Below are 23,356 nucleotides of genomic sequence, written 5' to 3' on the forward strand. Positions count from 1 at the left end.
ATCATATATATATTATATATATATATATATATATACTGTATTTTCTTTATCCATTCATCCATTGATAAGCACTTAGGTTAATCCCATATTTTGGCTATTGTGAATAGGGCTGCAATAAACATGGGAGCGCAGATGCCTTTTCACATTAGCGATTTGATTTCTTTTGGCTGTATACCCAGTAGTAGCTTTGGTGGATCATATCATAGTTCTATATTTACTTATTTGAGGGACCTCTATACGGTTGTTTTTTTTTTTCTATAGTGGCTATGGTAATTTACATTCCCACTAATAGCGTATGAGTGTTCCCTTTTCTGCACATCCTAACCAGCATCTATTATTTCCTATCTTTTTGATACAAGCCATTTTGACTGTGGTGAGATGATACTGCATTGTGGTTTTGATTTGCATTTCTCTGATGATTAGTGATATTGAGCATTTTTTCATATACCTGTTGACCATTTTTATGTTTTCCTTTGAGAAATGTCTGTTCAGATCTTTTGCCTATTTTAAAATCAGATTTTTTTTCTTTTGCTATCTGATTGTTTGAGTTCTTCATACATTCTGGTTATTAATCTCTTATCTGATAGTTTGCAAATATTTTCTCCTATTCTGTGGGTTGTCTGTTTACTTTGTTGATTGTTTCCTTTGGTGCAGAAGCTTTTTAGCTTGATTTATACTCTCATGTCTATTTTTGCTTTGACAGCCCATGTTAAGGTCTTACACAAGAAATCTTTTTGTAAGAGACCAATGCCCTAGAGCATTTCCCCAATGTTTTCTGCTACTATTTTCATAGTTTCAGGTCTTAGATTAAAGTCTTTATTTAATCCATTTTGATTTGACTTTTGTGTATGATGAGATATTAAGGGTCTAGTTTCATTCTTCTTTATATAGTTATGCAGTTTTCCCAGCACCATTTATTGAATAGACTGTCTTTTCCCCATTTTAAGTTCTTGGCACCTTTGTTGAAGATGAGTTGGTTGCAAACGTGTGTGTTTAGAACTGAATTCTCCATTCTGTTCCATTAGTCTATGTATCTGTTTTTATCCCAGTACCATGCTGTTTCAGTTACTATAGCTTTATAATAAATTTTGAAGCCAGGTAGTGTGATGCCCCCAGCTTTGTTTGTACCTTGACAAAAGGTAGGGCTCTACGTTGTAAAATATGTTATGCATCTTACATTCATTAATTTATTATGTAGAGTTGTAAAATATGTTATACATCTTGCATTCATTATTATGCAATTCCATTGTAGCTTATTTGACATGATTTAAGTTATGGTAACTAACTTATAAAACTTGATGTGTAAATGATGAGAATAATTTAGACTAAATTTAGTTTCTTCGTATGTAGAAATATCTCCCTCTGTGTGTGTGTGTGTGTGTCTGTATACACAACATATTGCTGAATGACCCATGTTCTAAAGTAAAAGCAAGATGAGGCTTAAATATTAGCTCTCATAACTATTAAATAGCTTTGAGTCCTAGGGAAAGTTAATCAACTGCTCTGAACTTGTTTCTTCATCTATAAAAGATGGATGGAATCCACTTTGTAGGGTGTCTTGAGGACGAGGAATATATGTAAAGATGCTCAGTAAATAAATAATAGTTTGATGATAATATTAGCAAACTAATATATCAAGTTAAATACTTACTAGAGTATTATTTTCAGAAGATTGTATTGTTTGCTTCTTTAACACTATATTCTGAAATGAATTATCAGATAAATACCGTGACCAGAAATTCCCTACAACTCTTTGTTTTGCTAGTTAACTGTGCCTTACTTTAGGGGGCTCCTTCTTTTTTTCTTGGTAAGAGTGATTGGGTGAATGAGGTGAGGCAGGTGGTAATTTTAATCATAATCTAATAGAGATGGAGAAGAATATGTCTAAACTTTGATCCTTAATTTAGAGAGGAAATGATAAAGCAATTGCCCGTTTGCTATAAGCTGAAGGCAAGATGAGTCCTGGGATATAATGAGCACAAAGCTCCTTTTATTGAGAGAGGTAAATGTTAGCCTGCAGAAATTCAAAATCACTCTTCTCTTGATCTTCCTTTTCCGTCTTTTTCTCTTCTTTCATCTGACTGCTAAGTGTTCATATTCTTGGGCATCAAACAGCTGCAGGGATTTTCTTCCTCCTGAACTGTGGATGGTTACAGGAATGGTCATACTGAGTTTACTAATAGCAGGAGTAACTTTGAAAATAAGGCTAATGTAGAAGAAGAAAAAATATATAATAGCATAAAAGTATGAAAATGAAAGAATTATTCTAGTGGTATCTGAACATATCATATGTGCATATTAATTAGAAAAAATTTTAAATCCAATGTTCTGCCTTCTCTTTTTTTTCTCCCTTGCTTTTTGATATTTGATGACTGCAGTTATTTTCAATATGTTTGATTTTGCCATAAGATGCATAAAACAAATAAATATTCATATGTATTTTAGTAGATCCATTGAATGATTAATTTTAATGAGACACAATCTCTGGGTTTATACACTAGTTCTACAACTCAAAATATGATAATCAGAAACCAAATATACCAGTGTACTTCTTGCATGAAGTGAGGTTTTCCAAATACCCAGGAAAAAGAATTAACTGTTTGTTTTACCAGTGATATCACATGATACTCAACGTCATCAATCTGTTTTTGTTTTCATAGATAATGCCTAGCCACAGGTTATGTGTTAATTATGAATAACTACACAATACAGATATACACACTGTTACACGAGATATCACATGATACTCAATGTCAATCAATCTTGTTTTTGTTTTCATAATAACACTAGCCACAGGTTATATTTAATATGAATAACTAACAATACAGATATACACACTGTTCCAGAAACATGATAAAATTAGTTATGCATTTAGGTTCATGTCATAGAAAACCCAGTACACTTTCAATTAACAGAATATCCCACAAGCAGTGAATTGTAGAAGTAGAGGCTTGTGAAGAAAAGTGAAGGTCAGTGGTTTGGGCTTTAGCATAGATGCATCCTTCTTTATCTTTCTGCTATATTATCCTTAGCATATCCTTAGCATATTACCCTTAGCATATGGTCTCCTTTCTTATGCTTGGAAGATGATTGGACACAGCTTGGCACCACATCCATGTTTCTGGTTGGAACACGTGCTAGCTTACTGTGTCTACTTTAGTGAAGCATATGTTAGCTTTCTTGTAAACTTCAACTAGTTCTTCCCATTTCCAGGTTATTGATCAGAAATGTCCCATCGTCATCCTTAGTTGAAAGTGAGCCTGGATCATCAAGGCTTTCATGTGCACGCACATCTTCCTGATATGTATCCTTTTGTCTCATCCATCACAACTTCCCAGGGCTCTTTTCCTTTCTCCAGAGAGGAAACTACATCTGGCAGAAGATGAAAAGCCCCAGTCAGATCATGTTGTAGTCCACTAAAATCACATCTATGTGGAAATCATTCTGTGCTGGATCCAGGCATTCCTACCCTCCCCGAGAGGAGTCTATAGTAACACCCCTCAGTATTACCAACCTCTGGTTATGCATTTTACTTTGCTAGACCTGATCTTTGTTTTTCTGGGTTCTTCTTTTGGCGGGGTGGGGTGGGGTGCGGGGAGAATACAGAGACTTTTCACTGCTCTGTCTTAAGCTGATTCAGTCCCTTCAGCTACTTGGCCCTAGCTCCACTATCTTCTTTTTTCACTTTCATGAATATTCTTAGAAAGTATAAGAATGTGGCCAGGCGCAGTGGCTGACGCCTGTAATCCCAGCACTTTGAGAGGCTGAGGTGGGTGGATCACGAGGTCAGGAGTTTGAGACCAGCCTGGCCAATGTGGTGAAACCTGTCTCTACTGAAAATACAAAAATTAGCCAGGCATGGTGGCATGCGCCTCTAGTCCCAGCTACTTAGGAGACTGAGGAAGAAGAATCTCTTGAACTGGGGAGGTGGAGCTTGCAATGAGCCAAGATCGTGCCACTGCATTCCAGCCTGGGCGACAGAGCGAGACTCCATCTCGGAAAAAAAAATATAAGAATGTTTTGAGATGAAATTGGTTTGTTAATTACTAATACTTTTTTCATCTTGGGCTCTTGAAAAAATGATCAGTTTTCAGTTATTTGGAAAATAGAAAATTTGTGTGATTAAAAAGGAAAGGAGAACAAAATTAAAATGTCCATTAATTTATGCTGAGTCTTTAAAGTAAAGCATGAATTATTTTTTACCTAACTACACACAAGCTTATGAGGCTTTAACATTATACCTTTCTGTGCTTTTCTTTTTAAAGCGTAATGTGTGTAACTATCAGTCTTCGTGGTTGTCATTTCTGTGCTTTGTATTATTATTTTGTCTTAGCTTTTCTCTTTCTGCATTAAAATACTCTGACACTTTTGTTTGCCTGTTTGTTTTTTGCTTACGCCTTGGAGTCTTCCATCCTCTTGACCATTTTGATTGGCAGTGTTATTTTTGTGGTTTAAGTTGTGCTTACTAGTGATAGGAGTGTAGTGAAACTAACAGATCTCTTTTTGCTTTACTTCTCCAAAGTGCCTTTAATTAAAAACGATATGGTACTCATGCAGTATTAGGCAAACCTCTACTCACAAATGCAACATATAAACAGGAAGTACATAGATATAAGAGTACTATCAAACCTAAGGGTTGGTTTTAGCAGGTTCCAAGTACCTATAAAGTCAGAGGACATTTGAAAATATAGGGGAGATTGTTTAGACAATTGTAAATCGTGTTAGACGGTATTAAAAAAAATCATTCTGAAATAATTACAGACTCGCAGAAAGTTGCAAAAAGAGTTTAGAGGAGGCTCCTGTACCCTTCACTAAGTTTGCCCCACTGGTAATATCTTGCATAACTGCAGTGGTTGTATCAAAGCCAGGAAATTGACATTGGTACAAACTACAGACCTTATTTGTATTTCTCCAGTTTTTACATGTACTTGTGTGTGTGTCTACACTTCTAGAAATTTTATCACATGTATATAGTAATGTAGCTGACGCTGCATTGGAGATACAGAACTGTTCCATCACGACAAAGGAATGCTGTCCTGCTATTCCTTTATACTCGCAACTGCCCCTCCCCCATCCATCCCTAACTTTTGGCAACCAGTGAGTGATGTGGTTTGCATATCTGTAATTTTTTTCATTTGGGGAGTGTTCTATGAGTGAAATCATATATAAGTTTTTGACAGTGGCTTTTTTTCTTCATTCAGCATAATTCCCTTGAGATCTCTCCATGTTGCGTATATCAGTAGTTTGCTCCTTTTTGTCACTGAGTAGTATTCCATTGTGTGGGTGTACCATCCATCCAGTTTGTTTATTTATTAACCCGTTGAAGGACATTTGGAATGTTCCCAGTTTTTGGCTATTACAAATATTACAATAAACCTAATATATGAATATGTGTAGGTTTTATTTCTCTGAGATAAATGCACAGGAATGCTGTGATAGCTGGGTCACATGGCAAGCATTTGTTAGTTTTATAAGGAATTTCCAGATATTTTCTTTTTCTTTTTTTTCTTTTTGCTTTTTTTGAGACAGAGTCTTGCTCTGTCACCAGGCTGGAGTGCAGTTATGTGATCTCGGTTCACTGCAACCTCTGCCTCCCTTGTTCAAGCAATTCTCCTGTCTCAGCCTCCCGAGTAGCTGGCACTACAGGCACGCACCACCATGCCCAGCTAATTTTTGTATTTTTAGTAGAGACAGGGTTTCACCGTGTTGGCCAAGATGGTCTCGATCTCTTGACCTCATGATCCACCCACCTCGGCCCCCCGAAGTGTTGGAATTACAGGCGTGAGCCACCGCACTCGGCCTCCAGATATTTTCTACAGTATCTGTACAAGTTTTCATTTCACTGGATGCAGTTGATCTGCATCCTTGCCAGTATTTGGTATTGTCACTATTTTTTTTTTTTTTTTTTTGAGACGGAGTCTCGCTCTGTCCCCCAGTCTGATGTGCAGTGGTGCGATCTCTGCTCACTACAAGCTCCACTTCCCAGGTTCCCGCCATTCTCCTGCCTCAGCCTCCCGAGTAGCTGGGACCACAGGCGCCCGCCACTGCGCCCGGCTAATTTTTTATATTTTTAGTAGAGATGGGGTTTCACCATGTTAGCCAGAGTGGTCTCGATCTCTTGACCTCATGATCCGCCCTCCTCAGCCTCCTAAAGTGCTGGGATTACAGGCGTGAGCCACCGCGCCCGGCTGTCACTAGTTTTTATGTTAACTACTCAGATAGGTATGTAGTGCTATGTCATTGTGTTTTTAATTTGCATTTTCTAATACCTCATTACACTGAAAAATCTTTTAAAGCATTATTTTCTATTTGTACGTTCTCTTTGGTGAAATGTTTATTCATGTCTTTTGCCTATTTTCTAATCAACTTGATTTTCTTTTTTTACTTTTGGTTTTGTTTTTTGAGATGGAGTCTTGCCCTCTTGCCCAGGCTGGGAGTGCAGTGGTGTGATCTCAGCTCAGTGCAACCTCCGCCTCCCCATTTGAAGTGATTCTCCTGCCTCAGCCTCTCTAGTAGCTGGGCTTACAGGTGTGCGCCACCACGCCCCAGCTAATTTTTGTATTTTTAGTAGAGATGGGGTTTCACCACGTTGGCTAGTGTGGTCTCCAACTCCTGACCTCAAATGACCAGCCTGCCTCGGACTCCCAAAATGCTGGGATTACGGGTGTGAGCCACTGAGCCCGGCCTATTTTTGTGTTTTGAGAATTCATTATATGTTCTACACATAAATCCTTTGTTAGATGTGTGGTTTACAAATATTTTCTTTCTGTCTGTGGCCTGTCTTTCTATCTTCTAAACAGAGTCTTTCACAGAGCAAAATTTTTAAATTTTAGTGAAGTTAAAAAGTTCAATTTATTCATTAATTTATTTTAATGAATCATGTGTTTGTTGCCATGTCTAAGAGCTCTTTGCCTAGCTTTAGGACCTGAACATTTTCTCTGTTTTTTTTTTCTAAAAGTTTTATTGTTTTACATATTACATTTAAGTGTGTGTTCCATTGTGCATTAATTTTTTCTGTAATGTTTTAGGTTTAAGTCCAGGTTTATTTTATTGCTTATGTGTGTTTGCTTCCTTTTAATGATCATAAACTGACAAACTTGTACTGAGAAGTGACCTGACCAAAATTACACTCATCTTTAATCAGGCGTCACTGAAATGTACAAGCAGTGATAATTTTTACACATATTATAGGTTGTTGAAAGCATGGAAACAAACTGTCAGTTTTCTTATTTATGAGATCTCATTTTAAGCTTTGACAAACCCAAAACTTTAGGAAGCCGGGCAAAAATTTGTGATATATATAGTAATTTATTCTCAAGTAGGTGTCTCGTGTTAAGGTTTTTTTCTTTTCAGTTTTTAACTTTCATTTTTTTTCTATCATGTCACAACATTGTGGATTTATATTCCAAACGTTTCTTCATATGAATCTGTGTGAATATATACAAAGTGGTTATCGTTTTAATTTGATTTTTATTTATAAAAACTTCATTTCTTGGCCAGATGTGGTAGCTTATGTTTGTAATCCCAATACTTTGGGAGGCTGAGGTGGTTGGACTGCATGAGCCCAGGAGTTTTGAGACTAGCCTGGGCAATATAGTGAGATCCCATCTCTCCAAAAATAAATAAAAATTAGCCAGGTGTAGTTGGCAAGCACCTGTAGTCCTAGCTACTTGGGAGGCTGAGGTGGGAGGATGGCTTGAGGCCGGGAAGTCCATGCTGCAGTGAGCTCAGATTCTATCACTGCACTCTGCCTGGGTGACAGAGGAAGACCCTGTCTCAGAAAAAAAAAAAAAAAGAGAAAAACCAAAAGAATTTTATGTTTTATTCTTAGAACCCTCTCATTTCACAGTATCAGTCTTCACTTCTACATTATGAAAACGATTGCCTTTTTTTATATCCACTGGAGTACAGAGGAAAAACAAACACCTATTACTTTTAAAAATAAGTTTCATTCATTTTGTCTGTTTACGTGACTTAAATGACAAGTAAATCTAATATTTTGTGTTATGATTTTATTTGTAAGAATGAATTGGTTAAATCTTAACTAATGTCAGTATTTTACAAAATTAGTTTATTTTATCTAAATGAAATTGGCCTTCAGTTTATTCCAATATTAATATTTTCTTTGATGTTTATCAGGGTTCATTATCCTATAAATATATCAGAAATGATAGCATGCCACTTTCCAAATAGAAATTGATTAGTTGTTGAGAGATGGAGGTTGTTGTAGTTTATTTGGCAAAATTTAGAAAATTTATGAATAATAGAGCTAAAAATTTATCCACCTTTAAACAGAAAGGTAAAGTGGAGTAATTTTTCCACTATCCAACCTAATGTATTCAAAGTATCATTTCAACATGTAAGTTAAAAGATTACTGATGAGATATTTTACCTGTCGTTTGTGCTAAGTTTTTGAGGAAATATTTATTCTACAATTGTAACTCATTATAATGAATTTGAAGCACTGAACATCCAAAAGTGATCTCTACCAATTGTACTGATAATAATTATTATCATCATCACCATCATTACAATAATTATTATTATTACAATTTATGTATACATCATTTTGTGTGCCTAAGGGTCCGAGTCTGCCTTTCTAAGAAGCTTCCAGGTGATGCTGATGCTGCCGTTTCCCAGAGGATACTTTCAGTAGCAGGTGGTCCCATACCTCTCTTCAAAATGGAGTTAGCAAAGGGCTAAAGTTTATTCTGTAAATATGTAAGCTATAAGTAAGTATTTCAAATTTTTAAAAATAAGTAATACATGTATATACTGATGCGGTTAACCAAGTTACTTAATGTTTTGGTGGTCACAGTAAGTTTTCTAACTCTTATTATAAGTAAAAAGGGTTTTATTGTTAGTATGATCAAAGTTGCTTTTTCTTACATCTGTACTACGGGTTTTACTGTTGCAGATTTGTAAGAAATTTATTCCTAACACCCTCTTTGGCACAGACACTTTTCTATATGACAGCAGAACAAATGTGAGTAAGATAGCCTTCCTGCCTAACAGGAGCTCAGTTAGGCAAATCAACACCGAGTAGATATTTCGTCACAAAATTCAGTGTAGTACAGATGAAAGCATATCTTCTTCTGTTAAGGAAGGGGAGAATACATATATGACAAAGAAGTTCTTTTGAATTGCTTTAAGTTCTCAAAATTATTTCTCTATTAAAATTAGAACGAGTCTTTAAGAATGTGGAAGTCTGTGAGTTTTGTAATAGCTAAGACGTTAATCTTCATTAAAACATTTAATGAAGGTATCATTTGAACTTTTATACAGCTTTGGTTACTTAAAGTGAAAGTTTACTTGCAAAATTGGTTCAGTTGCAAAATGTGCTTGTGTAAGAATTGCCACATTGTGTGAGCACTGAAGCCTCTAAAATAGCTGTCAATCATATCTGAAAACATAGCAACATGTTTCTTTATAACAGATAAACCCATTTTGGAAGGGATAGTGGACTGTTTTTAATGGGAATGAGGAATTCCTGAGTAAGCTAAGTGGCTGCATTCCTGAATGAGTCAGGGGGACATTATGAGTGTTGTCTGGAGAGGAGGTTTCCAGAAAAGCGAGTGAGTACTGAAGGCTCATGTTCCTCCTGATCCCATGTTAAGTGTCCTGCCCAGACCAATGTTATCCGATAGAAATATAATGTAAATCACACAGGTAATTGAAGCTTTTCTAGTAGCCCCATTAAAAAAGGTAGAAATAAACTAATTTTTACACTATTCAACTTAATGTACTCAAAGTATCATTTCGACATGTAACTTAAAAGATTACTGATGAGGTATTTTACCTGTCGTTTGTACTAAGTCTTTGATGTGTATTTTGCAATTATAGCACATCTCAATTACGACTAGCCATATTTCAAGTGCTTAATAACAATGTTTGGCTGGTGGCTACCATATTAGACAGTGCAGGTGGGTATCTGAAATAAAAACTTTTGGAAGAAGAGTTGGTATCACTCCACAAAGAGATTCAAGGGGAAGATTAAGGAGGGAGAATGGTTCTGTCAGCCCTGTGTTCATAACAGAGGTAATTAGACCCAAAGAGATTCTGACTTAGCCTAAGATAGGGACTCAGCAATGATTGACTGGTGGCTTTTTTATGTTTGAAGGTAAATGAATAGATGATATGTTAAGTGTAAACATGGAGATGTGCTGCATACTTAACTGTGGCTAAGTAGGTAGTCATGTTTGCCCCAAGTTATTTGGCATGGCTAGTCCACATTGACCTTTTCTTTGAGGTAATTCTTATTTATATCATTTTCTAATGCTAAATGCATCATGTCCATCCTTTAAGGCAAAAACACAAACAACACAAAACAAAAACATGGGCCAAAGTAAATCTGGTCTTTCTTGATAAAAGGACTGAGGTCAGGTGACTGCTGTCTGCTTTAATAGCCCTAGACCTTTCTGGATGTTCCAACTTCACTTGGATTCAGCCCAAATTAACAGCAGTTCCTAACTTCGTTGTCCCAAGAATCTGGCTAAAGTGAGGTGACTCATTGTGACTTGCATTATTTTTGAGTTGGACTTTGCCTGTAAGAGAGGGAGGCTGGAAAGACTGATTCTCTGTTAAACTGAAAACTAGTGATAATATTGTGGGGGGCGTGTGTGTGTTCATGATTATGTGTGTGCCTCGTGTCTTTTTATATTCTTTTCTTCATGATGTGCTTTTCTTGTTTTCACTAGATGGTAGTTTCTTCAGTGTTTATACTTTTTAATTATATTTGCTTATCTCATTTTAAATACTTAATAGTTCACCTCGTACTCATAGTAAAAACACTGCCGTTTGTAAAAGTATCTGCCTTCATGAGCAATCAGTCACGTTCTTCCAGTGGAATGTTGTTTTTCTGCTCTCATCCGTGTTGTGTTTTCCACACAACGCTGTTTAGTACGTGCTGACTCACTGAGCATCTCTGGGACGCTGGCTGTGTGTTTTGAATTTAAGAAGAGAAGAATGTACTTAGGGAACACATTATTGTCTTTTGGTGTTTTCTATAGAATTTAGAATAGAGGTTTGTACTCAGGGGTGTTTTGCAAATGTGTATTGACTAGGGGTCTGGTCTAGCTTGTTCTGTAATATTAGGAATCTGGAAATATTTATTACTGTAGTTGTTAGAGGGTCCCTAGAAACGGTTGGGAGTAATTCTTTTATCATGTAGTGGCCTGTGGTGGGCAAAACCTCTCTCACATACAGCTTAACCTTTCTCATGTCTAATACTACTCGTGAAGAAGATTGTAATTTGTGCATTGTGCTTTTATCAGGTTGCTGTTCCCAATGCAGTTAGTGTAATTTTTCATTTCCTAACAGTCCTTGGGCAATTCTGTTTAACATGCTTTCTATTTCAGAACATTCTCCTGTTGAAAAAACTTCTTTTGCCTCAGGCCCAACATGCTTTTCCAGCCAGGCCAGTAGTAATTTCTATCCTTCCTGGCTTCATTCACCTTCACTGTTAAAATTCGATGTGAATTTCCTAAGAAGGTTTCCTTTTTGTGTTTATGGCATAGCAAATGATGAGGTGCCTGTGCCTTCTTTGTTATTATTTGGTTCACAAAAATATTTCATTTTATTACTAAGGGGAAGACATGCCCAGTTTTCATATTTATTTCAAATCTGTTTCAATTTTTTATGTCCTAAACCATCCTTTTTTTAGTGAATAGAATTTTAATTGTCCACCTGAACTTTTAAAATTGTTCATAGCATTTTCCTGAACAACAGAATTCACACTAGAATAAGAGACAGATTTGCTGATTTTTTTAAAAAAATTCCAGTTCATTTAACAAGTAGCAAATTCTCTTTTGAAAATCATATTTTAAAAGTGAATGAAATAGGTTGTCTGCCTTTCCATCCCAAATGGATATGAATTAGCTATGATTTTTGGGTTGAGAGGAGACAGCATTCTAAGTAGAGGCTCTTGAAGCTACTCTTTGGGTCTGAAGTTGATTTTAATGACATCATCTAGAAGGATTTAGGTTCTTAATGGGGGGAAGTCTGGCAAACAAAACATACAAGAGAAAACCTTTGCTGTCTTATTTTAAGGCACTACTGGTTTATATTGAGGTATGTTTTGAAATATCTTTTTATAATATCAAGATTTTCAAGAGATTCTAGGGAATATAGATGGGAAGATGGAGGGCTAAACTAAAATTAGAACTCTGGTTATAATATATATTATATATTATATAAAATACTCTATATTATATGGAATATTATGCATTTGTATATCTCATACATGTTATGTGTGTATATTTGTGTTGTGTATATGCCACATACACATATAACTTGTGTGATGTATACATGGCTTTTATATTATGCCTTGTAGTATTTGGAATGTTTTCCCATTAACCGTGCCGATTTCTATGTACAAACATGGGAGAAAATGGGTCTTTTCCTCTCTTTGGGGATACTCATCATAACATGAAGGAGAATGGAAGAGTACTGCTTTTTTAGGTTATAGTTTGCATTTTACATTTCATTGCTGTTCCTCTCGACTTCCATCTGTGTTGACATTTGGGAATTTTGTGGTTGCTCTTTCTCAAGTGGAGTGGAAATGCTTAAAACAGAATTGACACTTTTAAATGCAACCAAGGCTGTATCACATTGTGATTCAATCCAGGTCTGAATACTTTTTCTTTGGCTTAAAAAAAAAGTCAAACGGTTTGTTGAACTAAGTATTTCTTAAGCTTGCAACCTTACTGATTATTATACATTATTAACAACCATTTTTGTATTAATGGAAAGATCTGGCTGAAAATACAATGATAAATGTTAAAGTTTTAGACACTTAATATTTTATGGCATCAAAGATGTTTTTATATAGATGTTATTGTTAGTTGTTATTTGTTAATGACATTGTGGTTTAATTTTATTTTGATTTTTAGTTAAGATTCAGTTATAATCCAGGAAATACTATAAATTTGAATAAGCCATATATAGCCAGATTTGGTGCTGTATCACTTATGTTTGCTCTGTGCTCTCTTTTTTCTTAACCTTTTAAATCCCTGTCAGTTGGCATTTTGTATATGGGTGTGTGTGCGAGAGAGATTTTGGGGCTGAATAATTAGTGGTCTGGACCTCAGTTCAGTTACTGAAAAGGTGAATTCCCTAAGACTCCTTTTAGCTTTTAATGTTTGTGATGGATTCTTTTAGACAAAATTTGATTTTAAACAAATTGTGTGTGTGTGCGCGTGCATGGGTGCGTGTGCGCGCTTTCCAACATCCTTAGGCAATACAGTAGGAGCTTGTTGTAATTTCCAGATTCAGCCACCAGACAGGTGATACGGAGGCACTATTCTTAGCAGTTTGTGCAGCTGGAGAAAGACAGCAAAATCTCATAATGGCTTTAACTATCTTATACTCCTCATTTTCAATTGACTGGCCTTTGCTGGTTACTGTTGCCATTTCCCTCAGTTTTAGTTCTCTTCTCCCTAGTGCATTTATGAGAAAAATAGTAATTAGAAGTTAAGTGGTCTCCAACATGTGACCATGTAGTTCATGATTGTTTTTTGTTTTGTTTTGTTTTGGCTTTTGTTAAAGGCCAGCTTTACATATGGGTAGATATCAGCTTTTTTTTTTTTTTTAAAAAGGAAATCCTCTATGTATAGCTGAAAATCTTATTTTCTTGGAGCTAAGACAAAATTCAGGTGTGAGTTAGACAAAAGTGGAAAAGAACAGATTAAATAATAAATAACCAATGCAATGTAATGTGTATTGGTTAATGTATTATTTTATTATTATTATTATTTTTTTTTTTGAGAAAGGATTTCATTCAGTTGCCCAGGCTGGTGTGCAGAGGCAAGATCATAGCTCATTGCAGCCGTGAACTCCTAGGCTCAATCAGTCCTCCTGCCTCAGCCTCCTGAGTAGCATTTGCCACCTCCCCAGGCTGAGTTTTAAATTTTTGTAGAGATGGGGTCTTGCTAGGCTGCTCAGGCTGGTCTTGAACTCCTGGGCTCAAGTGATCCTGCTGCCTCGGCCTTCCAAAGTGCTGGGATTACAGGTGTGATCATCACACCTGGCTCAATTTTTATTTTTAATTGTTTATTATGGGCTTTGGAAAGGAATTGTAGAAACTTAATCAAAAGCCATGCGTAATTTATATAATGTTTGGATATGTGTTTTTGGTTAAAAATAAATGTAAGAAAATCAGCAGAAATGCTTTCTGAAGGAATAGAATATATGTCAGTTTTCAAAGGATAAGACAAGGTAAAAACTTAACCAGTGTTGGAAGCCTCATGAAAACCTCAAGTCAATAATGAAACCTCTCAATAAAAAAAGGTAACTGGAGAACCCGTGACCGTATTATTGTGTTACCGAAGCTGATGGACAGGGTAAGCCATTTTATTTTTCTATTAAGAAAAGATAAATTCTTAGGTCCCAATGTTCTTGAGACAGGCATGGACTCACTCAGTATTTGCCAGGCAATATGTTATGTTCTATAAAGTGCACTCCTGTCTTTTGTTCTTGAGTAATTTACTGGCTAGTTGGAGGTAATAGGAATAATCCAGTGAGAAATGATAGTATATAAAATTTACTTGATAACTAAGATGTTATACACTCAAAATAAATTTCTGGGTCTCGACGTCGCATACTTGGAAGTTTTGACGAGTCTTACCTGAAATATTTTGCTTTACACAGATCAGATCACTGATAGTGGGGCTGACAGTGTAGGCTGCAGTGATTAAAAGCTGAGACTTGGGTCAGCTGGCCTGAGTTCAAATCCCAGCTCCCAAACTATTCACTATGTGCTGTGGTCTGAATGTTTGTATGCCCTTTGCCCAAATTTGTAGATTGAAATCCTAACCCCCAAGATGATAGTATTAAGAGACAGGGCCTTTGGGCGGTGTTTAGATCCTGAGGGTTTGACCCTCATTAATGGGATTAGTACCTTCATAACAGAGGCATGAAGAAGCTCATTTACCTTTTCCACCACGTGAAGAAGCAACGACAGAGCACCAGCTATGAAATCATGAGAGATTCCTCACCAGGCATGGAACCTGCTGGCACCTTGAGCTTGGACTAACCAGCTTCCAGAACTATGAACAATAAATTTCTACCAGTCTAAGGTATTTTGTTATAGCAGCCTGAATGGACTGACACTATGGGTAATTTAACTTTCCCAACCCTTAATTTTATAATCTATAACATGAGGATAATAATACCAGCTTTATTTACATTTTATGAGGATTAAATGGAATAAGCCATGTAAAGACTGGCTGGCAAGAAGTATGTGCTCTATAAGTATTATTAGTTGTGATAAGGAGATATGGACAGTAAAATGACCCAAGGAATTACATTCCAAGGTATGGAATTTTTTAAGAATTTTGCTTTAGATTTCTCTCTGCAAGTAATTACATTCATTACAATAGCTTTAAGTCAGTGCCTTCCAACTTGTGGTGAAGAGTCTTTTTTTTAAAAAAAAAAAAAGTTTTAATCTACAAGAGACTGATACTTATATAAAATTCGACAAAATGAGTTACTAGAAAATTAACTTAAAAAAGAAGACATATAAAAGTACCCGTTTTAAATTAGATTCAACAGATATAAAAATTCTCTGTAAAACTGCTATAAAAGTTTCTAAATGCTTACTCTCAATTTCAGTACTTATGTTGCCATGGACCAGTGACAAACAGTTGGCGACTCAGCAGTGGTCTGTGGTACACATTTGAGTAGTATTGCTTTAAATATCAATATGAAATATATATATTCATTTACTTCAAAATTTATATCTATACCCCAGACCATTTCTCTGGCCTTTCGATTTACATGTGGAGATGACCATCTCTCTTTTAGCTAACGGCATTATTTCTACTCAGTAGAAATCTGTTATTATTATCTCTTTTTCCTCCTCACCTGTCCATCCAATCCATTATTTATGTCCTATTGAATTTTGTCATTCTGTCCATCTTCACTGCTAGCTTCTTAGTCCAAAGCTACCATCGTCTGATATAAGTTAATACCAGCCTTCCTGCTTCCACTACTCCATCCTCTTTCTTCCATTCTGCATAGAGTTACAAGAATGAGTTTTCTAAAAATGTAAATCTGTTTATAACCTTTTATTGGCTTCATGTTTTAATTACAGTTTCCTTGGGTGAATGGTATGTAACAATTACATTTTCAAGTCGTTAAGAGGCAGTACTCCAGATGGGTGGTCTAATAGCTTAGTTGGGGTGGTGGTTGTGTAAATGTTAAAAATTCTGATTTGAGAGATTGCCAGATATTAAGATTAAGAAGGAATAAATCAGCGGCTGGAGATTATTTAGGAAGCTCTGTAGCCAAAGGGATACTATTCCCTTAGTGCTCTAACTGTACGTTTACCTCTCTTTTCCTTCTGGTTTAAAACTGAACCAGATCCCAGTCTTTCATGGGGATGATTGGCATATCGGGTAGCAGGCTAATTTGTGTTAGCAGCAATCTAGAAATAATGTGTGGGGTTGGATTCTAAGTAGACTAAGGAGGATGCAACGTACAAATATGTGTGTACTTAATTCGTATGGAGCCAAATTTATGTATAGGAGTGTTCTTAACAGGAGTCTGGATTTAATGTGTTAACTTCAGCACCTAGATATGGCTCCAGCAATTTGCCTGGTTATTTGATTCAAACTTGGGTTCAGCAATGGCTGACATTTCTCTGTGGTTGAGATCCCTTAACATCTCTAGCTGTGCAGGTAGGAGGAAGGCACAGGAAAGTGAAGTGGCAGAATGCATTTACTATATGCAGTCCTCTCCTATACCTCCTCACTCCAACCCTTGTTAGATTCCAGAGGACATACCCATGATTAAGAATTGAGAAATGTATTGGTGAGGAGAGCAGACCTGTATGGTATCTCTCAGCTGGGAAATCTCATTGGGATATGCCGCCATTGAGCTAGCATTGATTTCAGTGGGGATCATGGGGCTCTGGAGTGGCAAAGGGCTTTTTTGGCAGTGCTTTAGCTTCACGGATAAGGTAGCTATCATTTTCATAATAGGCTTAGATGTGGAGTGGCAGTCAGTGTTTTGAAATGCAGCCTTTGGTGGTTGTGGGTAATTGGTTATAATGTCCTTAAGCATACAATAAATTGGCCATTTACCAAATTTTTACTTGATCTCTGTAACTGGGGAAATCCTAGCTGTGTCGAGGAGAAACTTGACATTTGTTACTGATATAGGAGCCCTTTGGAGCCCCTTGAGTTAAGGTGAGACTAATTTCCCTTGAGAAAGGACATGAAATACTACCACTAATATATACTTTAAATTTCCCAAGGCTTTCTTAAAGGGACTTGCTGTTTACTGGGAAAAAGCCCAGACTTTTGAAAATGAATAAAAATGGGTCCTGGATTAATCCTTGGGGGACTGCAGTGCCACTGTGGCATATCAGTTCGAGTCAAGGCTTATGGAAGTCAACTGGTAAATTGACTTTGAGCTGCATCTGCATTGCTGTGGGTCCAATGGCTTGGCTGACTAATCTGTGATTTTCCTCCCTCCTGAGTGCTTGATTTCATCAAGCCTGGAAATTGGCAGTTTTCACATTGACCCCTTGTGGAGTGAGGACTATTTAGGAAGACTACGTGGAGGCCCCTGAAACTGTCCTTCACTAACAGAAGACAAAACCCTAAGCAGTACTACATCCCTACAGACTGCACAGAGTAGGGCTGCCTTCAAAGACTTCACTCTCAGTGGAGAGTATAACATTTGTTTTTGATTTGCTGATTGGATGACTGGATCTTGGATGAATGGATCTTGGAGATCAACTATGGAGTAATGTAATCCTAATCAGAGAGTGATTCTTAGTTGCTTTACTTTCCAAAAGTTACCTCCTATCCATGGAGGGTATGTTCCAAGGCCCCCAAGTGGATGCCTGAAACTGCAGATAGTATTGAACCCTGTATATACTGTTTATTTGATCTGATAACTGAGGTAGCTACTTACTGACTAATTGGCAGGTGGAATAGACAGTGTAGATACATCAGATAAAGGGGTGATTCAGATCCCAGGTGAGATGGAGCTGGGACAGTGTGAGATTTCATCACACTATTCTCAATGACACACAATTTAAAACTTATTAATGTTTACTTCTGGAATTTTCCATTTAATATTTTTGTACCACATTGACCTCCGGTAACTGAAACTGCAGAAAGTGGGTGACTCCTGTAGTCCTTTGCACCTGGAATGCCACAGCTGATATGGCATCTTTTTTTTTCTTGCTGTGTCAGTTAGATTAGAGGCGCATTGTCTTGAGCTAGCGGGGAGAACTGAGCACCTTCATTGTTTTAGGGCAGGGTGATAAAAGTCTTCTGATCTCTGTCATCATATGGCTCATGGAGACCTTGACCATCTGGATACGTAGAAAATATCATCTCAAACTAGTACCCTAAAGCAAACATGCTTTTGAATCTGATGATCAGGAAGCAGCAAGTAGCCTGGGTGGTTTAGTAGGACTCACACGTGCCAGATGTTGGGTGATAAACTCTATGCTTTAAAGTTGGTAATCTTGCAAAACTTAATACTGTGTTCAAATATTGGCTCAACACTATTGAGTCTATAGGTTCTTTCCCCAAAATGACGAGTGTTTAATTAAATAAAGAAAAACAAAGAACTTGATAGTAATTTGAAAAGAGGATGCTTGCTTTGAACAACTTGCACAGTATCAAACCTCTAAAATACAAATTTCTCTGTAGCGTTTTCACTTGAGCTTTATTTTGAATGGTGATTTTTTTAATTGAAGTTTTCAACTGGAAAATACATTTAGGAAATTTAGTGTATTTATTTTACACACATACATTCATATGTAAAAGTTAATATAAATTTAAAAATACAGCTCTGCAGTTTAATGCTTTGTATATAAAAGTAAGAACAAAAGTTATTTTGGAAAACTTTAGAGATAAACCAGAGTTTCTGCCTTCAAGTTGTTTGTGATTGATTATACCCAATGCTCTTAATCAAATAAAGTCTTGTTTATATTTAGCAAAATAACAGATGGCTTCAGAAAATAAGTACTTTAAGATAGGAGAGGCAAATTTGTACAACTCTCACCTTTTGTTCAAGTGAAGAAACAGAATTCATGCCAGCAATTTATTGAGTATCTACTATGTGCCAGGTATTGTTATAGATACTTGGAATATAGGTGTGAACGAGGAGACTATAAAGCTCATACACTTGAGGAGCTTACTTTCCAGCAGCAGGAGACAGGTGATACTCAATAAACATCACAAATATTGGATGATGAATGTTATGGCAAAAAGTAAACATAGAATATAATAAAAGTGGGAATTGAGTGTGGAGGGGCAGTTTTAAATAGGCATATTTCAGGTTAGGAACTGTTGAGAAGCTGACATTTGTGGAAAGACCTGCAGGGGAATTAGTCAGGCACTGTCTGGTAGAAGAGTGTACCAGACCTAAGAAATGGCCAGTGCAAAAGCTTCTACACAGGGGTTTGCCAAGAGCAGGGGTCCCCACACTTTTTGGCACCAGGGAGTGGTTTTGTGGAAAACAGTTTTTCCATAAATGGGGAGCAGGGGGATTGTTTTGGGATGATTCAAGTGCATTACTTTTTTTTTGTGCACTTTATTTCTATTTTATTACATTGTAATATGTAATTAAATAATTATACAACTCACCATAATGTAGAATTGGTGGGAGCCCTGAGCTTGTTTTCCTGCAACCAGATGATCCTGTCTGGGGGTGATGGGAGACGGTGACAGATCATCAGGCATTAGATTCTCATGGGAGCGCGCAACTTAGATCCCTTGCATGTGCAGTTCACAATAGGGTTCTATGCGAACCCCATTAGATTCTCCTATGAGAATCTAATGCCACCGCTGATCTGACAGGAGGTAGAGTTCAGGCAGTAATGTGAGCGGTGGGGAGTGGCTATAAATACAGATGAAGCTTCTTTGTGTTTACTTTTGCTACTCACCTCCTGCTGTGCGGCGCAGTTCCTAACGGGCACCGGTGCGGACCCCTGGCCTAGAGTATTCAAGAAACAGCAAACAGGAGAGTTTGTATGGGACAGAATGAGCTAGGGACAGAATGGTAAGAAAGGACATTAAGAAAGATAAGGGAGGAAGGATCTGATGACACAAGTACTTGTAGATTGCTGTAAAGACTTTGGTTAGCTTTTACTGTGAGTGACATGGGGAGCCACTGAAGTGTTTTGAGAAGACAAACGACATGAACTTATCACATAAAATGATTACTCTGGGTGACTGTATTGAGAATAGAGTATAGGAGGCAAGGATGTAAACAGGACAGCTAGTTATGGCCATTATGTGATCCAAATGAGAGATGATGGTGGCTTGAATCAGTATCTTAGGAGCGATGGTAATAAATACAATTGAATGCCTTCTGGATCTATTATGAAAGCTGAGTCAAAAGCACTTCCTGATGGATTAGATGTGAGAGAAGCAGAAGAATCAAGAATAACTTCAAAGTTTTTGGAATGAGCAATAGGAAAAAATTTAAGTGACCTGGGCTGGGTTATCGTTTAGTTAGTTATAGGAACAGTACTATAACTTGGATCTCAATATTTATAGCTTGCAGATTTAAATGTATAAATCTCATAGATTGTAGGGACAAAGACCACACTTATTTGTAATATTTTTAATGTATTTGAATCTGGGATTTTAGTTGGATGTGGACGTGCTGCATATGTTTGCCTAATACAAAATATTATAGTATTATAGTCTAATATATCACATTTTTGAGGGACAGTCATCTTGATTAATAGCAGGCTTTCTATTTCATTTTATTTTTTGACGTGGCTTAATGTAATTCTGATAGTGTTATGTCTATTCATTGTTGTAAGAACTATATTTTAATGCTTAGTATATGTCAGATATTGTGTTAGGTGCTGGGCTATAGGAATAAATAAAGCAGACAATTGTCTTCATGGGGCTGTAATCATTGTCTGAAGTTTTTGTTTGTTATTGTTTTGATTTTTTCCCATTATGGTAGTTTTGTATAATAATTAGAAACAAAAATTAGTGTTTTTTGGGGGGATTAAGAAGAGATTTTAGACTTATATATGTAGGGCTTTGTATTAGTATGTTCTCACACTGCTATAAAGAAATACCTGAAACTGAGTAACTTATAAATCAAAGAGGTTTAATTGGCTCATGGTTCTGCAGGCTGTACAGGAAGCATGACTGGGGAAGCCTCAGGAAAGTTACAATCATGGCAGAAGGTGAAGAGGAAGGAGGCACGTGTTACATGGCTGGAGCAGAAGGAAGAGGGTGAAAGGGGAAATACTACACACTTTTAAAACAACCAGATCTCATGAGAACTCACTATCATGAGACCAAGAAGGGGGAATCTGCCCCTGTGATCCAGTCACCTCCCACCAGGCCCCTCCTCCAACCTTCGGTATTACAATTTGGCATGAGATTTGGGTGGGTACACAAATCCAAACCATATCAGGCTTCAACAGGAGGCAAAAGACAATCCAAATAGTGTCATCTAAGGAGTATTAATTTATAAAGTGAGTATTTGTAAAGATATGGTAATAGGGAAACCATGGTGGATAGTGCCAGTGGCTTAGCTTTTGAGTTGCTGATACCTGTAGGCCTGAAGGAATAAAAGAAGGAGCCATCCATCTAATGTGAAACAAGAAAATCATGTACAGTCACTGGTTTTGAGAGTAGCAGTGATCTTAGTTCAGAGGACATAGTCAACTCAATTGCAGGGAGGGACCTGGAGAATAAGTGTCCTGATCTGCTCCACTTCTCCATGATCTCTTCCTGGACCTTTCAAATGGCCAAACCCTGCTCAGGCTGGAGGTCTGTGATATAGTCTGTACAGGTTGTGTTCCCAGGGCAGAAAATGGTATAGGATGATGGAAAATGGGCCTGAAGGGGTAAATTAAAGATGTCTGGTACAGCCTTTCTCTGTTGCCTCTCAGCCTATATTACCCTTTTTCAGGGTTAACAATTTGGGATCCTGACTCAGGTAATCCACAAAGTCCCGTCAGCTACCCTATTATCAAGTGATGTAAAACCAGTTATACCTTACCTGAAACGACATATTGACTACCACTAGTACTCTTCATATAAGGTAGAACAGCAGCAAAGAAAAAATAACCGACTTAAGTAATATAAACGTATTTGCTACAGACTCCATGTCTGTAGATGGTCACAAGGCTCAGTTTGTAATCACAGCTGCCTCCGTATTGGCTGCCCAGGGTTCTTTATGAAGTTAACCTTTAAGAGGTTCATTCCTACAGGATCTCAGTCTTCAGCTGTGTTTTTATTAGGTTGCTACAGTTTTCCTTTACTGAAACTAAAAGGCTTCCTGGTATATTTTCTGATTCTCAGTGGTCCTCCTGGCTTCTATTGTGAAACTGCCACCCAAGTTGCTTTTTTCTTTCCATGCTTCAGTGACATGAAGAGCACAAAATGGCCACAGAGTAGTGTTAGCTTTCAATTAATTGAAAATATGACCGTGTTCCTTGGCGGAAGAATTCTCTCCTTGAACGTGAGGACTTCCAAATTCACCAAGCCTAAAACTGGGGAGTGAAGCAAAATTCTTCCAGTAGCTTATCAGTTATAACAGTGAAAAGGGCTAGTCCCACCTCTTGTTTCATTCCTGGACCCACATTCTTCCTATGGGGAGATAACACCATATATTTGCTGCTAGTTTGAAGCATATACTGTATCTTACTCGTTCGAACCTCAACCCCTCAAGCTGTTTCCTTCCCAATATCATTATAATTGAAACTTCAGCAGACTCTTCTACCATTTTATAAAGCCAACTGTTTCTGGGTGATGGAGCACATAGCAATACCAGTGAATTACTTGAGTATAAGCTCATCATGTATGCCCTCTGGTCACAGGCACTGTTGTGTCGTGTAACACAGCAGTTAACAAAGGATAAGTGAAGTCTGTTGATGGTGTTGGAAACACTGTAGGGAACAAAGACAAATCTACACCCAGAGTAAGTATTTGTTCTTGTGAGGACACAAATATTCCCCTTCCCTTCATATGGGGTATCCAGTGGTATCAGCTTGCTCCCAGGTAGTTGACTGATAAATCCATAGAATGGTAGCATTCTGAGGGTTTATAGGGTCATCCTGCTCTTTCTTGGCTGCATACTTAGCATATATGGTAGTCAGATATGGTGAGGGGAAGACCATGAACCTGTGTATAGCATCCATTCTTGCCACCCTAGTAACTTTGTACATAAGCAAAGCATGTGTTGACTGGGGAAACTGGCTGACTGACATCCACTGAACTGACCATCAGTGTTCATCTGATGTCTAAGAGGCCACTCCTGCCTGTGTGTTCTATGATGGATAATTATATGGGCATGAATGTCATCCTACTCTGTACTTCTTCCTAGAGGTCAATATCTGTCACTGATTTTTAAATTACTT

At 37.2% G+C, this 23,356-nt stretch overlaps 1 protein-coding gene across 1 annotated transcript in view; it reads left to right on the top strand.

Moving 5' to 3' along the window:
* The window catches only part of GBE1 (1,4-alpha-glucan branching enzyme 1), a 277,716-nt gene that overhangs the window by 8,385 nt on the left and 245,975 nt on the right, over positions 1-23,356 (top strand). The gene's annotated exons all lie outside the window — the stretch shown is intronic.

This window comes from Rhinopithecus bieti, unplaced genomic scaffold (genome assembly GCF_001698545.2).
Source record: "Rhinopithecus bieti isolate Rb0 unplaced genomic scaffold, ASM169854v2 scaffold_566, whole genome shotgun sequence".
Taxonomy (NCBI): Eukaryota; Metazoa; Chordata; class Mammalia; order Primates; family Cercopithecidae; genus Rhinopithecus; species Rhinopithecus bieti.